General features: G+C 36.9%; 1 protein-coding gene across 14 annotated transcripts in view; it reads left to right on the top strand.

The window, feature by feature from the left end:
- The window catches only part of PLEKHA5 (pleckstrin homology domain containing A5), a 165,681-nt gene that overhangs the window by 40,726 nt on the left and 100,849 nt on the right, over positions 1–24,106 (top strand). Inside the window, exon 1 of one of the 14 annotated variants that reach the window (XM_021535140.3) lies at positions 18,855–19,047. The exons of the other annotated variants lie outside the window; for them this stretch is intronic. The gene's annotated coding sequence lies outside the window, so the exon portion shown is untranslated. Of the gene's footprint in view, positions 1–18,854; positions 19,048–24,106 lie in introns of those variants that run through there. 14 annotated transcript variants of the gene reach the window in all.

Here is a 24,106-nt window from a genome sequence, read left to right as displayed (position 1 = left end):
GGCATTGAGTGAATTGTCTTTGGTAATCCTTTGAACTGCTTCTATGACTTGCTGGAGGTCTTCCAAGTTACCTCCAGCTTATTTCTTTGTAAATACTGGATCATTTATTCATACTTGATTTCCTCCTCTGAGACCCTGTGCATTCTTATTAAGAGATTTGGTGCCTCAACTTGGAATTAGTGGCACGGCCGGGTTTGCCACTGGTGTAGTCTGGCACATAACCCATTCTTTTCCTTTTGTACTCATTTTATTCTTCTCTTGCCATCCCTGCCTGGCATGCTGGGCAGGAGAAGGGCACAAAAGCTTTCAGATACAATGGATTGCTTAAACTCCGGTAAGGCCATACTGTTGTCGTTTTGGAAGATTTTTTAGTCTGCTTCCTTGCTGAAGCTGCTCCTCTGTCATTCTTAGGAGCATCCTGGAAGTTGACTTCTCTGGTCAACCTTGGTTACTGTAGAAGCTGATATCCAGCAAACTGATATTCAAGTCCCATTAAAGCCAGTCCTCTCTGAAGTGCTTTTGGCAACAGAGATTTCTCTCGAGTTCTCCAGGGGTTGGCACTGAAGATTTCCATGTCTAATTTTGCCCTGTATTCTGGGATTACGAAGCACACACATAAATATGCAAGTGTACATAGGTAAGCTGTAAAATATTGCAGTAAAGAGGAAATAGCTCATCATTTAAGGAAATTGCAATTTAATGTTATTAATAATTTAGTCATTAATGTAAATTGGTCCTGTATTATTACTCTCTCCATGGGAAAACTGTTATCTTTTTTGTTCCAAAATATTTTTTTTTTTCATACTGCATTGGTGAAATGCACAAGTTGGATCAGTACCCCTGTTTTTCCTTTCCAAAAATGCTATGCCCACAATTTAATTTTGGAAAAGCTTGATTTGTTTTAGTGCCCATTGCCGTTACTTGGTCTGAGATTGACAGTAGCTATATGGGGGAAATTATTAGCTATTAAAATCTGTAATCAATGTCAGTTCTTGTTAAAAAGGATGAATAAAGAAATATATATAATTAGATATTCAATACAATGAATGTTTTTGAACTTTGAAGTCCATTTGGGTATGGACCATTCCCAGTCCACAAGCATCATGGTGGTTTGTCTGCAGTTCTGCTACTGCTTCATGTTTCTTCCTTCTCAGAAAACAGCAAGGAAGGAACCTCAGAAAAAACTATTTGCCTCATTAAGGGAAGAATTGGAGCCATGACATTAAGTGGTGCAGATGAAGAGACTGTTTTGAATGTTGATGCAATGATTGTTGCTTTGGAAGGAAACTCTTGAGGCAGATTTTTGCGGCTTGTAGAATAAAGTAAGCCTTTCTGTACAAAAGGGAAGTTTATTCCCAAGTTGTAAGGACTGTAGTGACATGTTTGCTTTGGTTTAAAGAAAGTGTTGTTATTCTAAGATCAACATAAGATTTCTCTGTAATACTCTACCAGTAAGATTTCCTTGTTGCAAGATCACTTTCAAGGCCATATATAATTAACTGGCTCACAAAAGCATCTCGGTTTCCCTGTCAGCAATGCAGTAGTTTAATTATAAGAATTTGCTAATTCTTTTGTCCTTGCTGGAGGACAATCTTGTTCTTGTATTCCCTTACACCAGGATTTGGTCATCTTGGGTAGGACTGGTAACTGGATCTTAGAGGTTGCTCTACAATTGCTCTGTTTTATTGTGAGAGTGCTGCATAAGTGCATCCTCGGCCATAGAAATGAATTAAAAATATCCCAAATATTTTGATACTGAAGATAGGAAGTATGCCTGTTGAGGATGAGCAGTGCTGGTGATTTCATCCATGCTGGGAATTGTGGATTGGGGAATCCAGGTGTCCCCAGTTCTGCTTGTTAGAGTGGAAACCTGATTAGGGTGAATGAGACCCCTGTTAAAGGCACTAGTGGATTTCAGAATATGCACATTTCCACTTTCTTCAACAGTCACATCAGATGTACTGTAGAAAATAGTGAAAGGGTTGTAAATTCATGGGTTCACTGTGTTTAATCATTCATCTGGTGAAACCACATCCAGCCAGTGCAGATTGAGATAACCATAAACAGGGAAACACAGCCTGTAAAGAGAGATTATGTAGCCTACAGAGGAAGAAGCTGGAAGGCAATGGACCTCCAGAAATACACGTAACAGCTACAGCAAAGTGAGAGTAATTGGGTTTTCTGTGTCTGGTAGTTGGGACAAATACTAGTGCTCCAAAGCTGGAGCTGGGAAAAAAGCAGTGTAAAGGGAAGAATGTTCCTGATAGTTTCAAAAGCCTTGGTGGGACAGAGGACAACTGCTGTTTGTGTTTATAGTCATGGTGTTAACACACATTCAAATGGTTGTTTTGCTTATTAAATATGCGATGAAAGCATTCAAACATCTAGCTATAGCCTAGATTTATTGGCTAAGAATGTGCTGTGCATGAAGATTTTTTTTGTTTTTATTCTGAAATTATGATGTGTCTTTGGGCATGTGTTAAACTTTCACATTTGTTTTTGAACTTGGGAATTTTTTTTTTTTTAATTTTTTTTTTTTTTTAATGATGATGCACTCTGCATTCTGAAAGACTTTACAAATGTATATTACTTTCAGGATGGATTTGTTAGCTTTCCAGTAGTAATTAATCAGGTACATTGTGTTGCATATTGTCTGCATTTTTGGTCTGGTTTTCCCCTCTGAATGCAAATCTGTTTGAAGTAAGACGTTTTATTCTATGCTTATATGGCTGATAAGGTACTAATCCTTGACTAAGTTTTCCTGTATCATGTGTAGTGCACAAATCAAAACACCACTTGGTTTCTGGGCCAAAAAGGGGATTTTCTAAGTTAAACCTGTGAGGCAGCTGCTAGCCTGTGTGTGTTTGCAGTGGTATCAGGTCTCAGAGCAGCTGTGATATTTGGTATCTATTCAGTGGTCATTAAAGGCTGGAACCACTCTAATGTACCTTACTGCCATCTTTAGGAATCTGACTCACTTTGTGTTCTAAACCAACTGTTTTCTTTGGGGAGCCAATTTTTTTTATTTTCCTTTATTCATCTGGTTACCAAAGTTTTGCAAGTAAATGCTCCTGCAGGGAAATTAAGTTTGTCTTTTGGGAGTTAATACTGTGTTTCTTAAAAATACATGCATAGCAATGGCTGAATAGGCTGCTTGGGAAATAAAAAATTCGTTTTGTACTGCTTTAGCTCTCAGAAGTTGCTTTCTGAGATTGCTGGCAAAAATCTTGGAGGAAGGTGAAGTCAGTTCACCTGAGTTATAATGTTAACCTTGCTGTGGTATAATGTAGGGATAGAAGGGTTAGGCTTGGAATTTGGTTTGATGCCTGAAGTACCATTAATAATTGAATTTGGGATGGGGTGTGAAAATATTCTTTTTGGAAATAATATTTTCTAAAATTTATTAATAAACTGGTTAACTGGGAGTGCAGGTTCTATGCTTTAACATTAATATTGATTAAACATATTATTTTTTAATAAGTTTAGGGGAAAAAAGCCCCACAAGCATCAGTTTGTTCTCATAAAGTATTATATACTAGTTTCAGAACAACTCTAGTCCATTCCCTAAGTGCATATTCAGAGTAGGATTTTATTGTAATCTTAAGTGTTTTATTTTATTATTACACCGATACCCATGTTCCTATGCCAAAAAGCAAACAAACAAAACAAACAAACACTAAGGCTGCCTTTAGGACATTTTGTCCAAGTGGTTGGATTTTATAGTTCAGTTTAAATTGTCTAGTAAGTGGAGGGTTGCTTTTGTTTTTTGTTTTAATCAATGGTCATCTTGAGGATAACCTCAAAATGGTTGTACTAGGCAGACAGACCAAAGACACCCGTGTGTGATGAATGGTAAGACCTTTAGGAAAGAATATATAAAAATAGGGAATCTGTTGGGTGTGTGGGTATAGCTAAATGCTGCACCCCAAAGCATGTTGTGGTATTTTTGTACTCTTATTCTGCCATATGCATGTGGGGTTTTTTTTCCTCTCTAGAATACTTTGTGATGGGAGAGAAAGAATTTGTTCCATTTGTTTCTTTTGATGAACCAAACTTACTTTTCAGTGAATCCACTACTCCCATTACCACTCCTTCCACTCAACACATGATGAATGCTTCCTGTGCAGGAGGAATTTCCAATGTAATTCCCAGGTTTGCTCCACTTTGGGCTCTCTGCTTTGTCTGCACCATTCTTCCAGTGTTCCACCTCCCCATTCTCTGAGCTTGAGTCCAGTTAAACCTGGGCTCTTTGAGACTGTCCTTGTTCCCTACTGTCCTGTGGGAATCCAGGGCTTCCCTCTGGCTGCCCTGGGACCCTGGCAGAGGGTCAGGACCCCCCCTGGACAGAGCCCCCAGAGACACTGTCTGCGATCTCTGTCCATGCAAAAGAGTTTTCAATCTTACAGGATGAATTACCAGCTCTGAGTGTTTGAAATAAGTAATAATTAAGTGTGGCATGGATGCAAAAGTAAAATTTTAGAATTTTAGATTAGGGGTCCAAAGGGGACAAGATGGAGGAAATTGGGTGTGTCTTGTCCTTTTTCTCCTTCTTCATGCCCTCCATGTGTCACTGTGGTGTTGGCATTTTTCTGTTGGTTCAGGCTGGGACGTAGGTGACAGATATTGGCACGTTATTGTAAATCCAGCCCAGGGAGTTTCTGGTATTTAATGTTTGTAACATCCCACTGAGGGCAGAGCCCCACACGCTGCCCTGCAGGACAGAGCTGCGGCAGGGCAGCAGAATATGTTAGAGATAAACAGAATAAACAACCCTGAAAACAGCACAGACCAATTGTGGCTTCTGCTTTGGCAATGGGGCTCAGAGACAGAAACTTTTACAATCTCAGAATCATCAATACCTCAGATTCCCACACTGTCCCTGAAGGAGCACACAGCTGGAGTAGGGGCACAGGGCTGGATCTCTGTGGCCCCTGGAATTCTGTGGGGACACAGCTGGCTGCTGTTCCAGCTTTTTTTGATTTTTTTTTCCTGCCTCTGGGCTGATGCTTTTTGAAACCACAGTGTAGGTCTCCAGCCCTTTTCTGAGAGGCAGCACCTCATCCAGCCTGATCTTTGGCTGCACTTCTCTTTCCTGTAAGAATCCTTTTCAATTAATGCATCCCCTTTCAGCTGCTATCTTGTATCTCAGGCACAAGCTATTGTGGGTTTTCTCAGCAGCCCTCTTCAATCAAATTTCCCTGTCCTGAATAATTTTCTATCAAGTGCAAGTTATTCCTATGCAGTTCACTTACTTTTTCAGAGAGCTTATGAATATCTTGAGTATAATGGGTTCTCATATTCTGCATATTCCTACCCATACATACACAGGGCTTGGGTTTTGTTTCATTACTATGAGGCTTCTTTAAGAGATCTGAATGAAAGACTTAAAAAAAAAAAAAATCACATTTTTACAGATGACCATGTGTCTCTGATTAATATGGTTCCATTACAATAAATGTGCAAGGCGAGGCTTTCTTCTACAGAGGTGATACAAATTTTTTCACAGTATACACTGTATTAAAATTTCTATTAATTATGTTCCTCTCTGAATACCTGATAATGGTGTTGTTCTTAATACCTGATAACCACCCAGTACAGAGGCTGAATTTGGAAAAGAAGTGGAGAAGTGAAAAGCAGACAGGATCACCACATTCTTCTGATAAAAATGTCAGCTTATATGTGAAGTGCAGCCATTATGACATAGTACTAATTTTTTTCCTTATTTCCGTAGAATAATTAAATAAATACTGATTTAACCAGGTGGCTTTAGTGCAGTTCACTTACCAGTTCTCTAAAATAAAACTTCTGTTGTGGGTTTGCTTTGGGACACTTTATAACTCTCTTGCCTATAAAGAAACGCTTCAGTGCTTCTAAGGGGAACTTGGTTTCTCCAATTAGAAAAATGTGGCTGGCTGTTTTACTGTGGTTTTGCCTGTCTTGAGTGCTCTTTCTGCCTGTTCAGATCAAACCCCTTCTTAAGATTCTAAGTGAATTTTTTCTATTTGGAGCAAGCCTCTGTTGGATTTTTGTGCCATATGCCAGAGGCAATTTTTCTTGGCCTGCTGAATTGTGGCTTTACATTTTTGCTTTCCATACTTGGACCAGGTTACACTTTTTGAAACGTCTTTTTCTTTGTGGATTTTATTTAGTGGTTTTTATGTTTTAAAGATTATGACTGGATAAGAGCTGGCTCCTATGTTTACCCAGCAGCTCCCCTGCCTTTCCCCCAGCTCCCTGCTTACTTATCGCCAGCTGAAATAGAAAATTCCTGAATTTCTGGTAGATGGCAGCATTTACTGCTTGTTCTCCTGCCCATCCCAGGAGGAGCAGGATTTGCTTGATATGTGGACAAACATGTTAAAGCCAAGAGGGAAGAGGGAGGGGGATTTTTGTCAGCTTTCTCCCAGGCTTGGAGCAAACACTGCCAGGGGCACAGAACCTTTTGGGACATGGCTTAATGCTGGGCACCTTGTTTCAGGATTGTATTTTCTTTTTATTTTTTCTGGTTGTGTGGAATTTCTCAGAGGAGATTGAGTGGCTCAGCCTCTGAGTAAAAAGTGATGCTTCTCTGTTGCACAAGTCTAAATACTGGATGCAGTATGCACCAACTATAAATACAGTGTACATAAATAGCATGCATTAAAGATTCATTAAAGTGAATTTGAACATGAAGACTAGGATTATTCTAGAAAGAAATCTGTCATTAATATTGCCTTGCTTTAATAGCAGAGATTATTCAGGCTGTTTAAAGCAGGTGGTATTTTCAGGTTTTCTTTCAAGCTCTCAGTATTCCTTCCTCTTTGCAAACTTGCTACAAGAACACAGTTGATGTCAGGTCTAACATTTTACTTTGGCACAAGCTTAGAAGTGGACTAAGAGGACAAAATAGCAGTGTTGGGGTAGAATGTGAAATAAAATGTAACAGGACACAAATGAGGATGGTGTGGGAAAAGTAGGTATGTCAAGGGTAAAGAGAATTGTAATATTTGGTGTTTCCATCCTTTTTGTGGGGAAAAAAAAAAAAAAAAGAGTTTGCTTGGCTTCATTGGGTAACTGTGCTTTCAACCAGTATGTTTATATATATCTAAAGGGGAAGGAAGTGTCAAAATATTTTTAAATGTTGCTTTTTATGTCCTTGAAATGATTGAATGTAGGGGAGGGAATGGAAATAGTTCATTGCATTATGGAAGTGTTGACTTTTGTGTCCAAACCAATTCAAGGAACATATTGAAAATGCAGTTAAAATCTGTTTATAGTGTCCTTCCTGTTAACAAAAAACATTTGGCTATTTTTTGTCAATCATATCAGACACTTAAAGATCATCAGAGTATAGATGGAGAATCTCCTAAAGAATATGTAACTCACTCACTGGTAAAAACATTAGCCTTTATGAAAGAACTTCATGATACCTGTGCTGTGAATGTTAATATGGCACTTTTCTAATGACGTCTCTAACTTGCTGCATTTTGGGCTGTAAATCTGCTGGAACTGACCAAATCCTCATGTGTCTTGAAAGCACAAGTACGGGTGGGTTACAAGTATATCAGTGTGATTAAAACAAATCATTCATTCATTCAGAAGGAGTGACTTCTGTAATGATAAAAGATTTCAAAGGTAGAGTAATTCTGTTATTGCTTGGATCAGAAATTTGTGGCTGTTTAATCCATTCTTGCTCTCTTTCCTTCTCTCTCATTTCTGTCTCAACCCTGAGTAGATAGCCCAGAGGAAAAAAAGAAGTATTTTTCTCTAGGAAACTTATTCTTTTTATTTGCCACGCTCTTAAAGCAAATTCTGTTCTTTTTATAAAAAAATAATGTAAATTATTTAGGGGGATAAACCACAGCAGTCCTTTCTCAGCAGCTTTGAAACTTGAGTTGAAATCTAAAACAAACAAACAAGTGTGAGACATCTTGGGGGGTTTGGGTTTTTTTTATTCTGAAGAAATTTAGCTTTTTTGCCTAGGGTAAGACCCATTTCTGTGGCAACCTTCCTGCTCTTGTTGTTCAAGCCAGAAAGAATATTTGAGGTTCATTTTGATAAATATAGACTCTCTTACATTATGAGCTTCTTTTTTTCAGGACAAGCTAAATATTTGGATGGGATTTAGTTTTTATTTAGTAGGGTATTATTAATTTTTTTTCAGTTGCATTTGTATAGTAGGTTACACTGCAGATCAAGTTACTTCTTTTACATGCTTCTGTGAATAAGCTATGTGTGTTCCACATTAAAATATTAATGCAGGATATATTTGACTCCTTGGCACAAGAATAAGATTTTCCAGGTGAAGTGACTTGAGGTTGCAAAAACCATGCCAAATACTGCAATGCCAAAGAGGTCTAGTTTATGTGTAATTATTCTCAGATGTACTTCATACAATTAATAATTACATTGTCCTTACTATGATGAATAAAACCTGCTTTTCCAACTGTTTAGGTTATGCATGTCTGAATCACTGAAATATGGGTTCTTCTGGGATACTGGTAAGAATTCTGGGGAAGGAAGTTTACATCTAAGTAGAATTTATTAATGGTTTCAAAAGTGAAGAGGAGTTTGGGAATGATTTTTGGAATGGACCTGTTGCCACACTAACCTGTGCTTATCCAAAAACAGGCATAAATGTTATGTACATAGTTCAAAAGCAGAAAGCTGCTGTGAGAGGATACCAGGGTAGTAGTCAACTCCTCTTTCTAAAGCTGCTTCCATACTTTGAAACTTGGATGAAGTCTTTGAGGGCTAATGCTGCTTTTGAGTTAATAAAATCAAAAGCTTTGGAGAAAATGCATATTACAGACAAGTGTAAATGCTGACACTTCATGTGTGAGTATCTTTAACCAAAGTTTAAAAGAGAAGAAATGCTAGATATTGTCTTTAAAATAAAAATGGAGGGTTTAAAAATCATATCCAGAAGGGATAAATGTGATAATCGTAAAAGGTAACTTCTGTCTTCACACTCAATGGGAAATTCAAATGCCTGTCAGTCAACTTGCACAAGTCATTTCTCAAGCACACAAAAATCTGAAACCGTTTACCTAGAGAGATTAAAAAGAAAGGGATAAGAGTACTATGCCACAATGTAACACTAAAGAGTCAAAATACCCCTGTATGCTCTTGATTTTTCCAGTTCTGAACAAATTACTGAGTTTCAGACCCTGGGTTTTCTTTAGTGGGGAGTGTTTGAGTTTGGAGTCCTTGTGTTTTGTTTGCTTGCTTGTACACATGTTAATGAATTACTCAAAATAGGGGAAAGATGTCAATGAATCTTCAAGCCCTGCTGTACAATCCCAGCACGTCCTGATGGGCTGTGGTGTGAGTTCCTTGGAGCTGGAAGCTGCAAGTTTGTGCCTCAGGAGCTGCCCTGGTGTAGATTGACAAATAAAAATCCATTAATACTCAATTGTTAATCCTCAATTAATAGTTGGGGGTTAATTCATGGTGCTTTGTCATTAGCCCTTGCAAATACAAGATTTGGCAGATGTCAACAGCTGTAAGACACCCTTTGCTAAGGAAATAAATTCTTGTTTTTCCTCCAGTGGCAGGATGCTGCCAACCTATTTCAACTCTGCTGGCATGGCTCTGCAATTGAGAGCACAATGATTCATTCTGGTAATACTATAATATCTCAGCATTACAGTCTTAGCAGCTAAGGATTTACCAAGAAAGACCATTAATCCATAATTAATGCTCTTTCATAATTATTCTGAAATACTACATGTTTATATACAGAGTAAATTAGATTATTGTTTCAAGGGTTTTCAGATATAATGTGATATGTTTGAAGTGCAGCATAGGATATTGCATGGAGATCTGTAGCTCTACATAAATTGTTTAAAAGCACTTAGAGCAGCAGAGTTTTTTTAGATGGAGGTATTCACGTGCTAAAAAGATTAAACTTTTGTTTGTGTGGAGATGGTTTCCTGAGAATTTTGTAGCTACACGTGACAGAAAGATGGTCCAGCAGGGTTTGCTCTGTGCATTTCTGTAGGACAAACAAACATGGTGACTTTTGTCTAGAAAATTATTGTCTGTAAAAACTGCACCTTGCCAACTTTTTGTGTATAATGCACTTTAGTAGACTGTTGTTTCCCTGCTGTTGGGCAGAGAAACTTGTAAACAAGTTGGAACAAACACATTTACACATTTTGTCCATTTATGCTGTTTGCACACAAGTGGTGTGCCTGAACTTGCACTCTAAAGGCTTCTGTTTCTCAGACTGTGTTACAGAAAGCAGTTCACTGTTTTTATATAATTTTCTTCATTTTCAGTTAAGACGAAAACCAGTTTGTCATCTTCTCTTATTTTGTTTGAATTTATGCAATTGTTTAGGGTTTTTTTTTTTTGTGAGTTTTAAGTGGTTTGCTTTGAAATCTTGGGTCACAAATGGCTTAAAAGGTGCAGAATCAGCAGCAGTTTCGAAACACAAGCAAATTTATATTTGTTCTTCTCATCTCCACAGCAGAGGATAAAAGTAATCACATTCTCATGTAATAATCAGTGTAGAATAAAGCATTTGATGTTTCTTTTATTTTTCTGGTTTTCAAGTAAGATGTCAAAACATTTTTAATTTTCACTTTCAATGCTGCTTTGTGACTGTATTTTAGTTTGTATGTGTATATTTCTAAGTAATAGCTTAGCCTTAAGAAAAACCCATCAGAGGCTGCTTGAAAGAAAAAATGAAGCTGTGAATGAATTGCCTCTGGCTTGCACTGAAGGTACACATTTTAGCTATCTTGCTCATTAATTTTTTTCTTTTCTTTTTGGAATAACTGGGCTTTTGTAGTTTGGTTTCAGCATTTAATATACCATGCACTTTATCTCTCAAATTTCCCATGATTTTTCTTTTTTTAAGTTATTTGGATATTAATGATTCTTTTATTTATTGGAAGTCAAAGCTCCAGTATTTACTTTTCTGTTCTTAAAGGTACTGTAAATACACATGACTGCATGTCAGTTTTAGTAATTGTAAAAATGGGTATTCTAAGAAAATAGAATCACCTTGCAAAATATTCTTGGTGTATACTACCTTAAAAGAATTTGGACTGGAGGATTCAAAACTGGAGAGACTTGCATTAGTCATGTAAATCCAACTGAACTGTAGATTTTCCTGTGGTTTTGTTTTTAGTTTATTTCCTGTGAATCATGCTTGAATAGTATCCTGAGAATAAATTGTGTACTTTTTGAAGGACATAAAATATTGGAGTGCTAATGAAACTTTATCCCTGGGCTGTTGTCCTGACAACAAAAGTCAATTAAAAAAGCATTTCAAGTGTTGCTCCCTCTAGTTTTATTGATGTATGTAGGCTTTTTCCTATTGAAAATAGTATAAAGTCATTATATCAGTTAAAGCTATTTTAACAGAAGGGAAAGCTAGAATATGATGATTTTCATCTGTGCTGGTTTGATTTGAACTGTCACTGTGATTAGATTTGCTTGCAGCAGCTTTAGGAGGTTGGTGTCTGACGTGGGCTTCTTGGGGAGGGCAATGCTGAGCTGGTGGCAGCTTGGACAGAAGGAAAGCCTGTGCTATTAGGGGCTAATCCACTCTGCTGGATCCAGTGATTCAGCCGACAGCAAAATTAAACAGCTACACCCCGGCTGGTGAATTTTGTTGTCTGAGTATAATAAATAATATCCCTATTTCAGTCATCTGTCTGTGAAAAGCCCCTGACAAGGACTCGTCTCAAGCATCTGATGGAAATTTATAATTACAGACCTGTGTTGTGAAGGGAAGTTCAACTGCAAATTAGCTGTGGATCGTTCAGAGTTTAATTATCCTGTTCACTGGTTTCATAATCTTTCAGTGTCTGTGGCTTGAGAATTACTCCACTCTCCCTTCCACAATCCATGCTGCATCAATTCCCAGGGAAACAGGGAAGAGTGGGGAAAGCTCTGGCCTGCTGGAGGGAGATGTTTTTATTTGGCAAGCTTATGTAATTTGAAGTGCAAGTTAACTCTGTGCCACAAGTGGGTGGATCATGCCCTGCCTTGTTGAAAAGGTGAAGAAGCCAAAGAAATAGAAAAAACTGTTAGAAGTTAGTTTTAAGTTTAAAAAGACAAAACCCTAGTTTCTAATAAATTAGATGCTATATCATCATTCTTACTGGGCTTCACTTTAGGTGAGAAAAGGAGCCAAATGTAGGAGGAATTATCTGCAGCAGTTGGACATGTGCTGTCCTCACAGTTTCTTGAAAACTGCATTCACATTGGTTTGCTGCATTTACCAGAAACAGAGATTGCTAGAGGTGAGGATTTGTTTCAGAGGTTTTTTGGAGAACCTGCACAAGAATTCCTGGCCACCAGCTGTCTGTGGTTCAGTGACTTCTAGAGTCAGAGCTCCTGTATTTGCATTTAACTGCACCTGGTGGGTTTCTGTGTTCATCCCTGACCCCACACCAGCTCTCCATGAGTTGTTTCAAAAGCTGAACAAAGCTCTGTGTTGTTCCATAGGTGCACACAAAACTTGCTGTGAGTTCTCTGAGATGATCAGTCTATGAAAATAGTATCTATTTTAATGCTAATGTTTTGTTCCATGGTAGAAATGGTCATCTCAAAGTCCTCTGAATATTGTGGAATTGTGGAATGGTTTGGGTTGGAAGGGGCTTTAAACATCATCTTGCTTCCAAACTCCCTGCCATTGCTCTTGGCAGAGATACAAGACCAGGTTGTTCAAAGCCCTGTCTAGTCCACCCTTGAACTTCCAGGGATGGGATGTCCAAAGCTTCTCTTGGCTAACTTGTTCAGTGTCTCACCACCCTATAGTAAAGAATTATTTCCAGTATTGTATGCAACTCGACACTCTTCCAGTTGACAGCCATTCCCTCTTGTCCTGTCACTGCATGCTCTTGTGTAAAGTACAGAGTTTTTTTTTTCCATTTGTACCATGTTACACTGCCACTATTAAATGTCATTTGCTATTTTACTGCCTGTGTTCCTAATCCTGTCTAAGTCCTCTGTGATCCTTCTTCTGAATGGTACTTGTGGTCCTGGGGATAGTGGTAAAGTTAATTTCTGTATTCACCCCCTCTTTGAAATCAGGGTGAAGAGTTTGTGAGCTCAAGTCCCTGCAGGTTTATTAATTTGTGTCCTTTCACTGTTGTGAATCCATTGCTATCTCTTGACCTCTGGCACCTTGATTTCTTTCAGGAGCTTTAATGTGTGACCTTATAGGGTACTTTCAGAAAAACCAGATTTTCTGTTTCAGTAAACTTCTCTTACTTTGCTACCTACTGATGCTAATCTGTATTTTGCTTTAATTTTGAGTGTTCACATTTCCTTTGCAGTACATCACATTTTCTCTAATGCAGAAGAGTTTTTCTTCCACTCTTTCACTGCAAGCATTTAATCAACTCCATTTTTGCATATTTAGAGACTTGGTAGATGAGGCAGATATCTTGTGCTTGTTCAGATTGGTTCATGGTTGTAATTCTGCTCTGGCTACACAGCAAGTTGTCAGAATAGCATGTTCTTCTAAGTAGTTAATTTTAAATTCATTATATTTGTTTTTATAAACTGGTAACTCTACAAAAGGTTATTTTTACTGCAGTTCCTGCCATTAATAGAAAGAAGCTGCTTAATGAGCACATATGTAGCTGCAATTCAGAATGAGTTCAAGAATGTTGCAAAGAGCTTTGGCTGACTGGAAAGTTACTTTGAGAGGAGAACTGAGATCTTTTCCAGATGGGATTGCAGCAGTTTTAACTCTGGCTTTATCAGTTAATAAAAGGGATTTGTGGTTTCTGACAGTTGTTGAATAAGGATTTGAAAATGTGTGTAGGTCTTGCAGCACAAAAGAGCTGCTGAGCTTCAATGTTTCTTATGCAGAAACTTGTATTTGATGGGTTGAAACTCTGAGATTTTTTTTCTTCTGAAACCTGATTTGAAGTGTTGTTTCACTTCTGTGTTGCATCAAAAACTAGAAAATATTTTATGCTGCTTTGATTGCTGCCAGAGAGAGTGGAAGGCTTTGTTCTCAGCTGCCCAGGTCAGTGGCGATGTTTCACTAAAACATGTTCTTTGACTTGTACAATTCTTGCAATTGCAACATTTTGTAAAAAAATATATTGCATTGGGCATTAAGAAGAAGGATTCAGATTGGATTCCTGAGGTTCTCAGTCTTGCAGCAGAAGTAAACTCATTCATATATGGAATCATTTACTAGATTCCTTTTAACAAAACTTCTGGAAATCAACAGCAAATAAAAAGGAATGTCACTAACAGGCTGAATTTTAGAAACAGCAACAATTTTACCTTAGCAAGTGCAGTTCCTTTGTCAGGGACTGTTGTTCTCTTGCCCATATTGAATGTGTTTCTTAATCTAATGACTATTTTTTGTCACTTTAGATGATTATTTTTAAAAGACAAGTAAATGTATTAAGAGAATAGTATGTGAAGGGGAATTGTTGCTACTCTGAGGATAGGCAGAGGGTTGGCTGGGTAGTTAGAGCTTGTCTTTGGGATAGGCAGATGTGTAGCTTGAATTTATTGAAAGGTGCTCGGTTCAGACCTGGTCTTAGTCTCAGACACCCTATAATATAAATATATATATTTAAACTGGGAAACCAACACTAACAGTGTGGGCAGCAGTGGCAGTTTTATATATTCTGGCACATTGTCTGATACAATTTTCCAGATGAATCATTATGGTCATATATTAAAGACCAACAGGCAGCTTGCTTTTATAAGCTGTGAACAGCAGATATAAACCTTATTTTTCCATTTTACTTCTTCAAGAACATGAGCACAAAGTGTTGTATCTTGAATACAAACCTATATTTAGAAATGAAATTACAACAGAAATGGGAGTGCTCAATTCAATAGGTCAATTTAATTGCAGGTATTTGAAGAGTGAAAGACTATAAAGAATCAGACTTATCAGGAGATTGCAATAATTTAAGGAATAAAATCCAAGGCACATATCAGCTGATGTACTAAATGTACATGTACTTTATGGGTCCTTTGGTTCTGTTTGCCCCATGAGAGAGTCAATGTCTATATTTTTTTATCAGTATTGAAGCCATTAGGAAATGGGTTAACAGGGAAACTATGAGAAAAGAAAGTTAAAGAAGGCAAAAGTGGCATGGGATGGAAAGAAAAGCTGTAAACCAGGACAGTATTTTCAAGTGAGGTGCAAAAATAATGAGAAAATAACAAAAAAAGAGGTAATATACGTCACACAACAGAAACACTGAAAAAATGTAGCACAGTCAAAACTATAAATAGAAACAAGAATGTAAATGATACTATATAAATAAGAAAAAAAATTACTCATCTTTTGAACTTCGCATATGTAATTTTCCCCCTGTGGTTTTCTAGACACAGATATAGCCTTTTTAGTTTTGTTTGAAAAATGTTCTTTCCACTTGAATAGGTCAGCTGATAGATAAGGTATAATAACATAATGGCAAACAGACTTTAAATTGCTACACATTTCTGGAGAATGTAGCTTTGTCTAGAAATGGAAGAATTCTTACATATCTGTGATGTAGTGTTTGAGAGAGACATCTTGAGGTATTACTGCTGGTAACCAAATTCAGGAAGGCTGCTTGTGTCATCATGCCAGGGCTGAGAGGAGAGCTGAAAGAGCTCGTGTGTAAGAGACATCCTTGTAGAATTCTTCTTAGGATGCCAAAAAGTCTCCTGAAACTCAGCTGCATATAATTTACTGAAGAATTTATCATGTGTAGTTAAAAAACGTCAATTGCATAAGTCAAGGCTCTTAATAGAATCCATGTAAAGCCTAGTTATAAGCCTAAAAGTGAATCATATTTCATTGTGAAAGAGTGGTGAGTTTGATACTGAGACTGAAAATTAAATATACTGCTGAACACCCATCTTATTAAAATGAGCTGCTCTGCTATCAGAGCTGGTGATCAGGGCTGGTTCTGTGTGAAGCTGTTGGCAAGAAAGATGTTTAAAGTATTTACCACCATTTTTCAGTAATTTTCTAACTTAGCTTCTAAGTATCTGCAGGGAGTTTACTGAAATCAGTTTTGTTCCTGCTCTACTCTCTGAGGCTCACTGTTTTTACGACACAGTGGTCTGGCATGATTTTAGTGCTTTGTGTGGCAGCAATACTGTGGTTTGGATATCAGTGCAGAAACTCTAGAAAAATGTTTCAGCTTCCAGGGCTGTTTGATTTTAATCCCAGCTTTGTCATGTTTAGAAGAATTACTTTCTTAGAGGTCCTGTGTACAGGCTACATTTCCGTACTTATATATTAATTCAATTATTTTTTTCTTTCAAGACATGTTTATTAGATGGCAAATTGGTAAATTTACACTCACTCACTGTAAAACTTCCTTATCAAGATCTTGAAACTCAAATTTATGTCATCGTACAGGAACCCTTTCAAGGTCAGCAAGAGACTGCTTTCCAACTATTCTGCATTAGTTGTGAAATCAAATTATTTTGGCTTTATGTGCTGATGTGCTGCTCATAACCCCCTTGCATTTCATTATTGTGGCTACAATTTGTAGGCCATTAAAACAACAAAACAGATTCATCAACAGAAAAAACAAAACTGCCCTAAAATTTCCTTACGCTTCCGTAAAGTTGAGTGCTTGTACAGGAAGTGCAGAGGGTTTTGGGTTGGTTTTCTTCCCATGAAAATTTGTCTTTCGGGGGAGAATATACCCACAGAAATTTAACTTCAGAGCAGACCTTTTGAACTTGTGAACTGTTGTTTGGCTCAAAGAAAATTCTCGTAATTTGTGCTCAGCTGGATGGGGTTTTGGGAAGCGAAGGGGAATGAACTTGAAACAATACAACAGTTTTTATTTCAATTTTAATGGGTTTTATTAGCAGCTTCTTTTCCCCTTTCCTCATCTTCTGTGTAGAAACGGCAAATTACCGATTAGGTGGCTGTGGATTTGCACAAGTAATCTTTCTTCAATAACATTTATTTATTTGTTTATGTTTTCAGAATGAAGCTAGAGCAAGCCTGCCTGGATGAAAACATTTCTCACTCAGGGGGCAGCTCTTATGTCCATGGCACCTCGAATTTTAAAAATAAAAATAAGCATTTAAACATTTTTTTAAAATAAAATTTTGATTTGCTAGTTTGAATCTACATGGAAAATGAGAGAACAATAACAGAGGAAATGATGAGAAGTTAGGTGACAAAAGAATAAAAGCTTAGGTAAAAATGTGAAATGTGATTTAGTACTTGTTTCTTTAAAGTGCCCACTACCTGGCAAATAAATAATGAAATTCTTATAAAGAAGATGGCTTGATATGGTAGACTGCAGAATTCATCTGAATTTTGCAGTGTGGACATATCAACATATCCTACAGCAAGGATTCTTTTTGTATGTCTTGGTGTAAGAAAATTAACTATCAAGGTATGATGTGTTTAAAAATCAAGTGAATGCAGTTAGTGTTACATGACTATAAATAAACTACCTTTTATAGTCTGTCTCTGGAATATGGACTGGGATATTTGGGTGTGTTTATGAAATCAGGTTCAGCTGTGCCACGGCTCTGTTGTGCACCTTGACTTCTGGGTTTATGGCTGGAAGGAATCGCTGAAGTGGAAATCCTTCCTCTCATTTTGTGCGAATTCCAAGGAAAAGGGCAAGGATTAATGTTAAAATAATTGCCTTAGTAAAGAGGATTTTTAAAGCATTGGAGTGCAGAGTGAATGTCTTGCACTTCAGAGTTCTGTGTTTAAAATTGCAGATCCTTGTAGCAAATCTGTGCACAGGTGTGCAAAGTGTTTTTGGATAGATAGGAAAATCCAATTTTTAAGTTACTTGTAGATATTAGCAATGTTTAAGAATATTGTGCTGCTTCTCTACCAACCATTGTATCCACCAGTATCCACCATCCTAGAAGTAGAGGATTTGATGGTAGAGTTTATTCCAAATCTTTTTCTTATGCTCAGGTGTGGTACAGGAGGAGGGCTGTGCTGCTCTTTTTTATAGCATCCTTTAAAATACAGCATTTATGAAGTAGCCTGCCTGGCTCTGCTTTCAGCTTGAATGATAAGCAGGAAAGCATTTTAAAAAACCAGAAGTGCCTGGGGCACAGCTTTTTTCTTCTCACAAGAGGAGGAAAACTTTATGTTCATTTGAAAAAAATGAATATATAATAAATATGGAAAGAAGACTGTGAGACAGAGAAAACCAAAACACGGAAGACTTCTCTTCCACTTGTCTGTGGGTGTATTAAAAGATGTTAATCCCCTGAGGGGAAAAGGTTTGAATATCTGGTTCACAGGATTTTTGCATATGAATAACCTGACTTCTGATATACAAATAAATTGTTCCATTAAGAAGTTAAGTGGTTTCTTTATGTATAAAGAGACTTTAAGTGGAGGTAAATGGCTCTGGAACATAAATCTTTTGCTAGATTGTGCTCAAGCAGTCACTTGTTAGACAGTTCTCAAGCCTTTTGTCTTGCCTCCCTCATGCTAAAAAAATTAAAATAAATTAATAAATAATTAAAAAACCTGCTCAGAAATCAGCAGGTAGGCCAATTCCTAAATCAGTATGGACACTATTCAGCAGATCTGTTGTCTTTGTCTGATTTATGAATTGTGCTGCTCAGTGTTCAAACCATATGCTATCCTGAAAAAGGTTTTCCATCTATTGCAGTGGCATCATGTAATTACAGTGAAGCACATGATGATAGTGTTTAAGCCTCAGGATGCCCTTCAGGGAAGTAGTGCAAATAATTATCTGTGCATCAGTCCAGATTTAAAACAAAAAAAAAAGGGGCGGGGGGGGAATCAACACTGCTTGGTGGCCGAGTTTTGCGTATTCCAATTAACAATTTTAGATTTGACTTAAAGTTCTGAAATTGTTTGGAAGTAGGCCATCTCCTGCTGAGATGAAGCATCAGGCCATTTTAAATTAGGCACTGAGCATGCTCCCTCAGGTCCCCACTGTTTGAGATTTTGCAGTGTGTGTCTGGGCTGCCTGTGAGAAGAGCTGTCACTCAAGTGGGGTGGAGGAGAGCACAGCATGCCCTTTTGTCATCCTTCTATCAGTGCACATATGATTCCTCTTGGAACTGGCAAGTAGAGATGTGAGACAAGCCTTGCTGCTTTTGGTGAGTTGATATTCATCTCTTTTCCTTTCTGATGCCTTTAGATATCTCAGATAAAACTCAGCTTTACACTTGGCTCTCTTCTCTGATAATGGTATCTGTTTGAAATGGCTCTGCCGTGCTTCGCTTCAGTGAAATAATATGTGTATTAATTTCTTTACTGGAGAAGAATTGCTTTTTATCAGGAATGCTGGGCTGGGTGGAAAAATGGCCAGAATTTTTTTCCCCCTCTCACTTCAAATTAGCTAACTATTCTAAATATAGCAACAGTTTTTCATCACTTCTCAGTCATTTTTCATTATGTTCTTTTAGACCAATTTTGGTTTAAAACCTGGGTTATTTTGTGTGTCTCATATTTTAGAGGGAGCTTGAGTAGTCTTGCAAAAGAGAATTATTTAAGACAATGCTGAAAGATATTTACAGGACTTGGTTTCAAGACAAATTGCTAAACAGGGTAAGTTAGGTGTTGTCATGTTAGTTTTGGTGCTGTGCATGTATTTCCTTCTTTAACCAGCTAAGGAATAGGAAAAGGTATCTCCTAATTCTTCATTACAACTGAGTTTTGGCACGTTAGTAAGATACAGTAGAAATTTCTGAACAAATTTAGAGTCTTTGTGGTAGTTAAGGTGAATGCTTGTTATGGCTTAGGATTTAATTAACTTCTAATTAACTGTGGGGAAGGCAGGATTTATGATTCAGAGTATTATCAGGGCTTACTTCTTGCACTTGATTTAAAATCTTGTTTTCCTCCAAGAACATCTGCAAATTATAACTTTTAAATTCTGTAATGCAAGGCATTTAACCGGTAGCAAAGAAACCAGTTGGCAATATATTTTTAAAACCTCTAAACTGGGGTTGTAAAAAGCAGGGAGTGAATTGATAAACTGACACCACCCACTTCCATTCCCAAAAAAAAAAAAAATTGTTTCCTGATTTCACTTACCTGTGGATAAATAAAGATGATTTAATATCATGACTGAACTTCATGTGTGTTTTAAGGTTTTGGTGTGACACAGTTCATCATTGGATTGAAATTGGAGCTCTTAGTACTGATGCAGTCACAAATATTTTGGGGTTGGGAGGGGAGCTTGTTTTTACAAGTGGATAGCCTTTATCCTGTTGTGATTGTGGATATATACTTTTGGATAAAAGATTTGAATTACAATGCTTGTCAGTGAATTTGCTGAGTCTGACAAAGAGGCTCTTGCCAAAGACAAGCCCCTGTTATGATTCCAGCTGACCTGATTTATAGGAGTAAAATCAATAAGCCCTTAAGCTCCATCATCACTCTGACACTCCTGCTTGGAAGAGGGAGGGGATGGAGGATGATCTGTGCATCTTGAGTACTTGAACATGAGTTTGCTTGACCCCCTAATGTAGGGTTTCCGGGGAAAATGATCTAAATGGGTGCAGGAGTTAAGATTTTTGTTAAAGCCTGAGGATAATGCATTTAATTGAGGCCTTCTGGTGGCAAAGGGCTGTCATAACCCATCAGAAAAGCTGTGCTTGGGCTGCCAGAACGGGATTCTAGATTGCTGCTGTGACAAATGATGAAAGAGAGACAGCCAGGGGCAACTGCAGACCTGTGCTGAGCAAAATAAATCACTCTACTGCTGTTGGAGTCCTGGATGCTGAGAATTTTAGACTTTCTGTGCTGACAGACTGACCCCCAAGAGAGAACTGCATTTGACCTGAGGCTATGGAGAAAGCTTCCAAAATTAATGGATAACACTAAGATTATGAGCAGGTATTTAAGTGGTATTTTATAATTAAACAAAAACGTCTGCATTGCTAACTTTGAGTGATTGGTTATTAAGTTAAAAACAATAATAATTTAAGTGTAATCTCTTAATTAGATAGTTCAGCCTTAAAAGACCTTATTAAAAAATGATAGTTAACCATTTTGTAACTTGTTAGTAAAATACTACAAAACTCCCTGCTTGTGAGACTATAGAATAGATAAAAAAATAAACATTTAGGTCTAAACACAAAATATCACCTCAAAAACTTTCAATCCAAACTTCAACCAAAAAAAAAAATATGACAAGCACCAACATTTACTTGTTACACTAACTCATTGCCTTCAAAACATTATTAGTTTTTTTTATATTAGTTATTTCTGTTAGGAGTTTTACCTCATAAGCTGGAACATGTGCTTTGATAGTGGTGATGCCTTCAGGTGCCTTGAGCTGTGTCACAGAGATCTGGAGAATAATACGAAGCTACACAGATTTACCATGGGACAATTTCTGGACAGTCCTAGAGAGCTTCCAACCTCTCAGGAAGTTGTACTTCACAGGTTTTATAAAGAAATAGTTTTAGTCTAAAGGAAACCATAAATTTGCAAGTGTTAAACATCACAAGCTAATTTTATAACCTGGATCATGTCTATTTTACTCTTCAAGATAATATTTATTCTTTCCTTTGAAGTGCTGACTCTGGTTAGTTTTCCAAAAAAGCTCAATTCTTACATTATTGTTACAAAGGTTAACTGAATTCCATAGGTAAGACACTGTCTCCTCTGCAGAACTTTTCCAATTTTATTGAATATTCATGTCCATTTTGGGTCATGGGAAAAACAAAAATTCTGCCTTGTGTTTATGATCTTAATGGTGGCTTTGCATAAAGAGGTTATTTTGAGAACTCAGAAAACTTGACAACAGTAGATTGCCTTTTGTTTTGCTGCAGTTCTACTCTGTGCTAGTTTTGTTGGTTTCTTTCTATTTCTAGATGTGTGCGTGCATAAATACATATATATACACACATACAAAGAGAACATGCGGAGAGGGAGGTGAATGTATGTAAGGGCTGCTGGATGAACAAGATTATTCAAAATGCATTTAAATTGCATTGAATTGAGGACTAAAATTGAATAAAACTATGCTTTTCCATGCTAAGAAATGTTATTATTCAGTCATTTTATGCATGTCAGCAGTCATCAGGATTTTCTTGTATTTTGTGGATCAATTTATTGTAATTGGCAATAAAATAGCAGAATGAAAGGTTTAAGTTCCTAGGATTGTGCTATGTAGATGTTCTGATTTTTAGAAGCTGGAGGTCTGTTGAAGGAACTTGAGGAACTCATTCATGACTGAAAATGTAAGGCATGTAATTCAACCTGTTGAGTTATTTTTTGAAGAGGATGAAAAAATAATTTTTTTTTTTACACATGAATAAAAAAATCAGTGAGTTCTGTGGCACATTAGCACCAGGAGAGCAGTGAGAATGTGGTGGTGGCTTTAGTCCTTTTGAGGGAGCACCGCTGCTGAAATAATGTTTAAATAAACTTTTTGCTTGAATTTTTATAAATACAATTGTTTGTATAGGGGGAAAAAATCAGTTAAGGATGTGGGGTGAAGGGGAACCTTTGTATATGTATCACTTTAGCTGCCTGCCAACAGGTTTTTGAATTATTAAAATCTTTTGGACAGTGAAATCTCAGCCTTTTTCCATTCACACTGTGCTCTAAATAAGAGATTTTACTACTTCTGACAATTGCACATACTCAGTTGGTGTGCCAGATGGAGAGGATGGAGAGCCTGTGACAATTTTAGGCTGAAGGTTGTGTCTAAAAACCTTGTCAGCATTCTGCATCAGATCTTGACCTATTTTAGACAATTTGCTACAATCTTATACTGCCATTTATTAGTGGGGTTTTTTTTTATGAAGTGGAGGAAGGAGTGGAGCTATGTTTCACAAGCATGAGCTAAATTTACTTTTCCAAGTGAAAAAGAAAATGTACACCAGTACTCATTTAAAATAAATTGGCTCTAATGACAGCCATGTATAATTGAGTCTGAGATTTTATGGAAAAGTAAAGCAGGCATTATTAGTTCTTTCTATATGTGTCTGGTATAAGTTGAGGAATGGGTTTGTTAAAGTGAAAACCTAAAATATTTGGCATTATGTTATTTTTAAAAATATTTGGCTTTTTTTTTTTTTTTTGTACCAGGAGAGTGGAAATAATGAGCTGGCTAAATCCTTGCTGAATGAGCTAAAAATTGTCTACTCTTTCAGCACACTGAGATTTAAAATGGGTATTAAATACAATCCTGTGAATTCTGGCAGATTTTTGCCATGAATACACTAGATCATTGCAATTCAGTAGTGAATAGATATTTATTGGGATTATCTTGTCAATGAAAATTTAGCAAATGATTTCTGTATGAAGAGGTTGTTTGGAACTTTAAATTTCCTAAAAGATAACCAAGAGTAAGTAAAATATTTCTTTTTGTGGATCAGAATTTCCATCCCCCTCAAGAACATAAGGAAGGGAAAAGGGGAAAAACAAAACTACAGGAATGTTTCTCAAAATTATACATAAGCTTGAATTTTCCCAGTGTGTTTTCAGTAAAATATCACTTTCCTTATGTTTATGCATGTTTCCATATTTTAAAATGTTTTCAGGATATTCAGTCTTATGCACATTTCCATGCTGTGGTGAGGAGACAACAGTTTAGTATTTAAACATGTCAATGGCTGTAAGAAAACTGGAATTGCTTTGTGCTTTCCTTAAACTAATCTGAGTTTAATGGAAGCATGTACCATACAGTGACTTCATTTTTTCCAAGTCAATCAAAACTTGATGCTCTTTCAAAGTATGACCCATTGAGGAGAAAAGAAAGGAAATGTTAATTTTGATGTACTTCAGGCCACTTGAAGGGACTTGTGCAATTAATATCTTGGCAAAAAAATCAAATCAATTTATATCTTGCCACAAATATCAAAGGGTTTCCATGTTTTATACTTCCCTATTTATATGGAAACTATTAACTTAATCAGTATTTCAGTATTTTCAGTCTTTAAGTTTATTCCAAATTTGGCTGTCTTTATATTTCAAATGGTCCCTTTGCCTCTTTTGCCATAATATATATAATTATGTGTGCAGGTTTTTTTTTCCATGCAATCATAACATAACCATATTGGCAGAAAATCTGTCATTTACATGAACATTAGCATATGGGCAACTGAATAAAAACCTTTTAATCAGTGAAAGCATTGTGTTTGGTGACAACACTGAGTAACATCTTTAGTGGAAGGACCTGTAAGTTTTCCTGGAACA

Source organism: Lonchura striata, chromosome 5 (genome assembly GCF_046129695.1).
Source record: "Lonchura striata isolate bLonStr1 chromosome 5, bLonStr1.mat, whole genome shotgun sequence".
Taxonomy (NCBI): domain Eukaryota; kingdom Metazoa; phylum Chordata; class Aves; order Passeriformes; family Estrildidae; genus Lonchura; species Lonchura striata.
The sequence above is the reverse complement of the archived record's forward strand: the minus strand, read 5'-3'. Positions and strand labels throughout refer to the sequence as shown.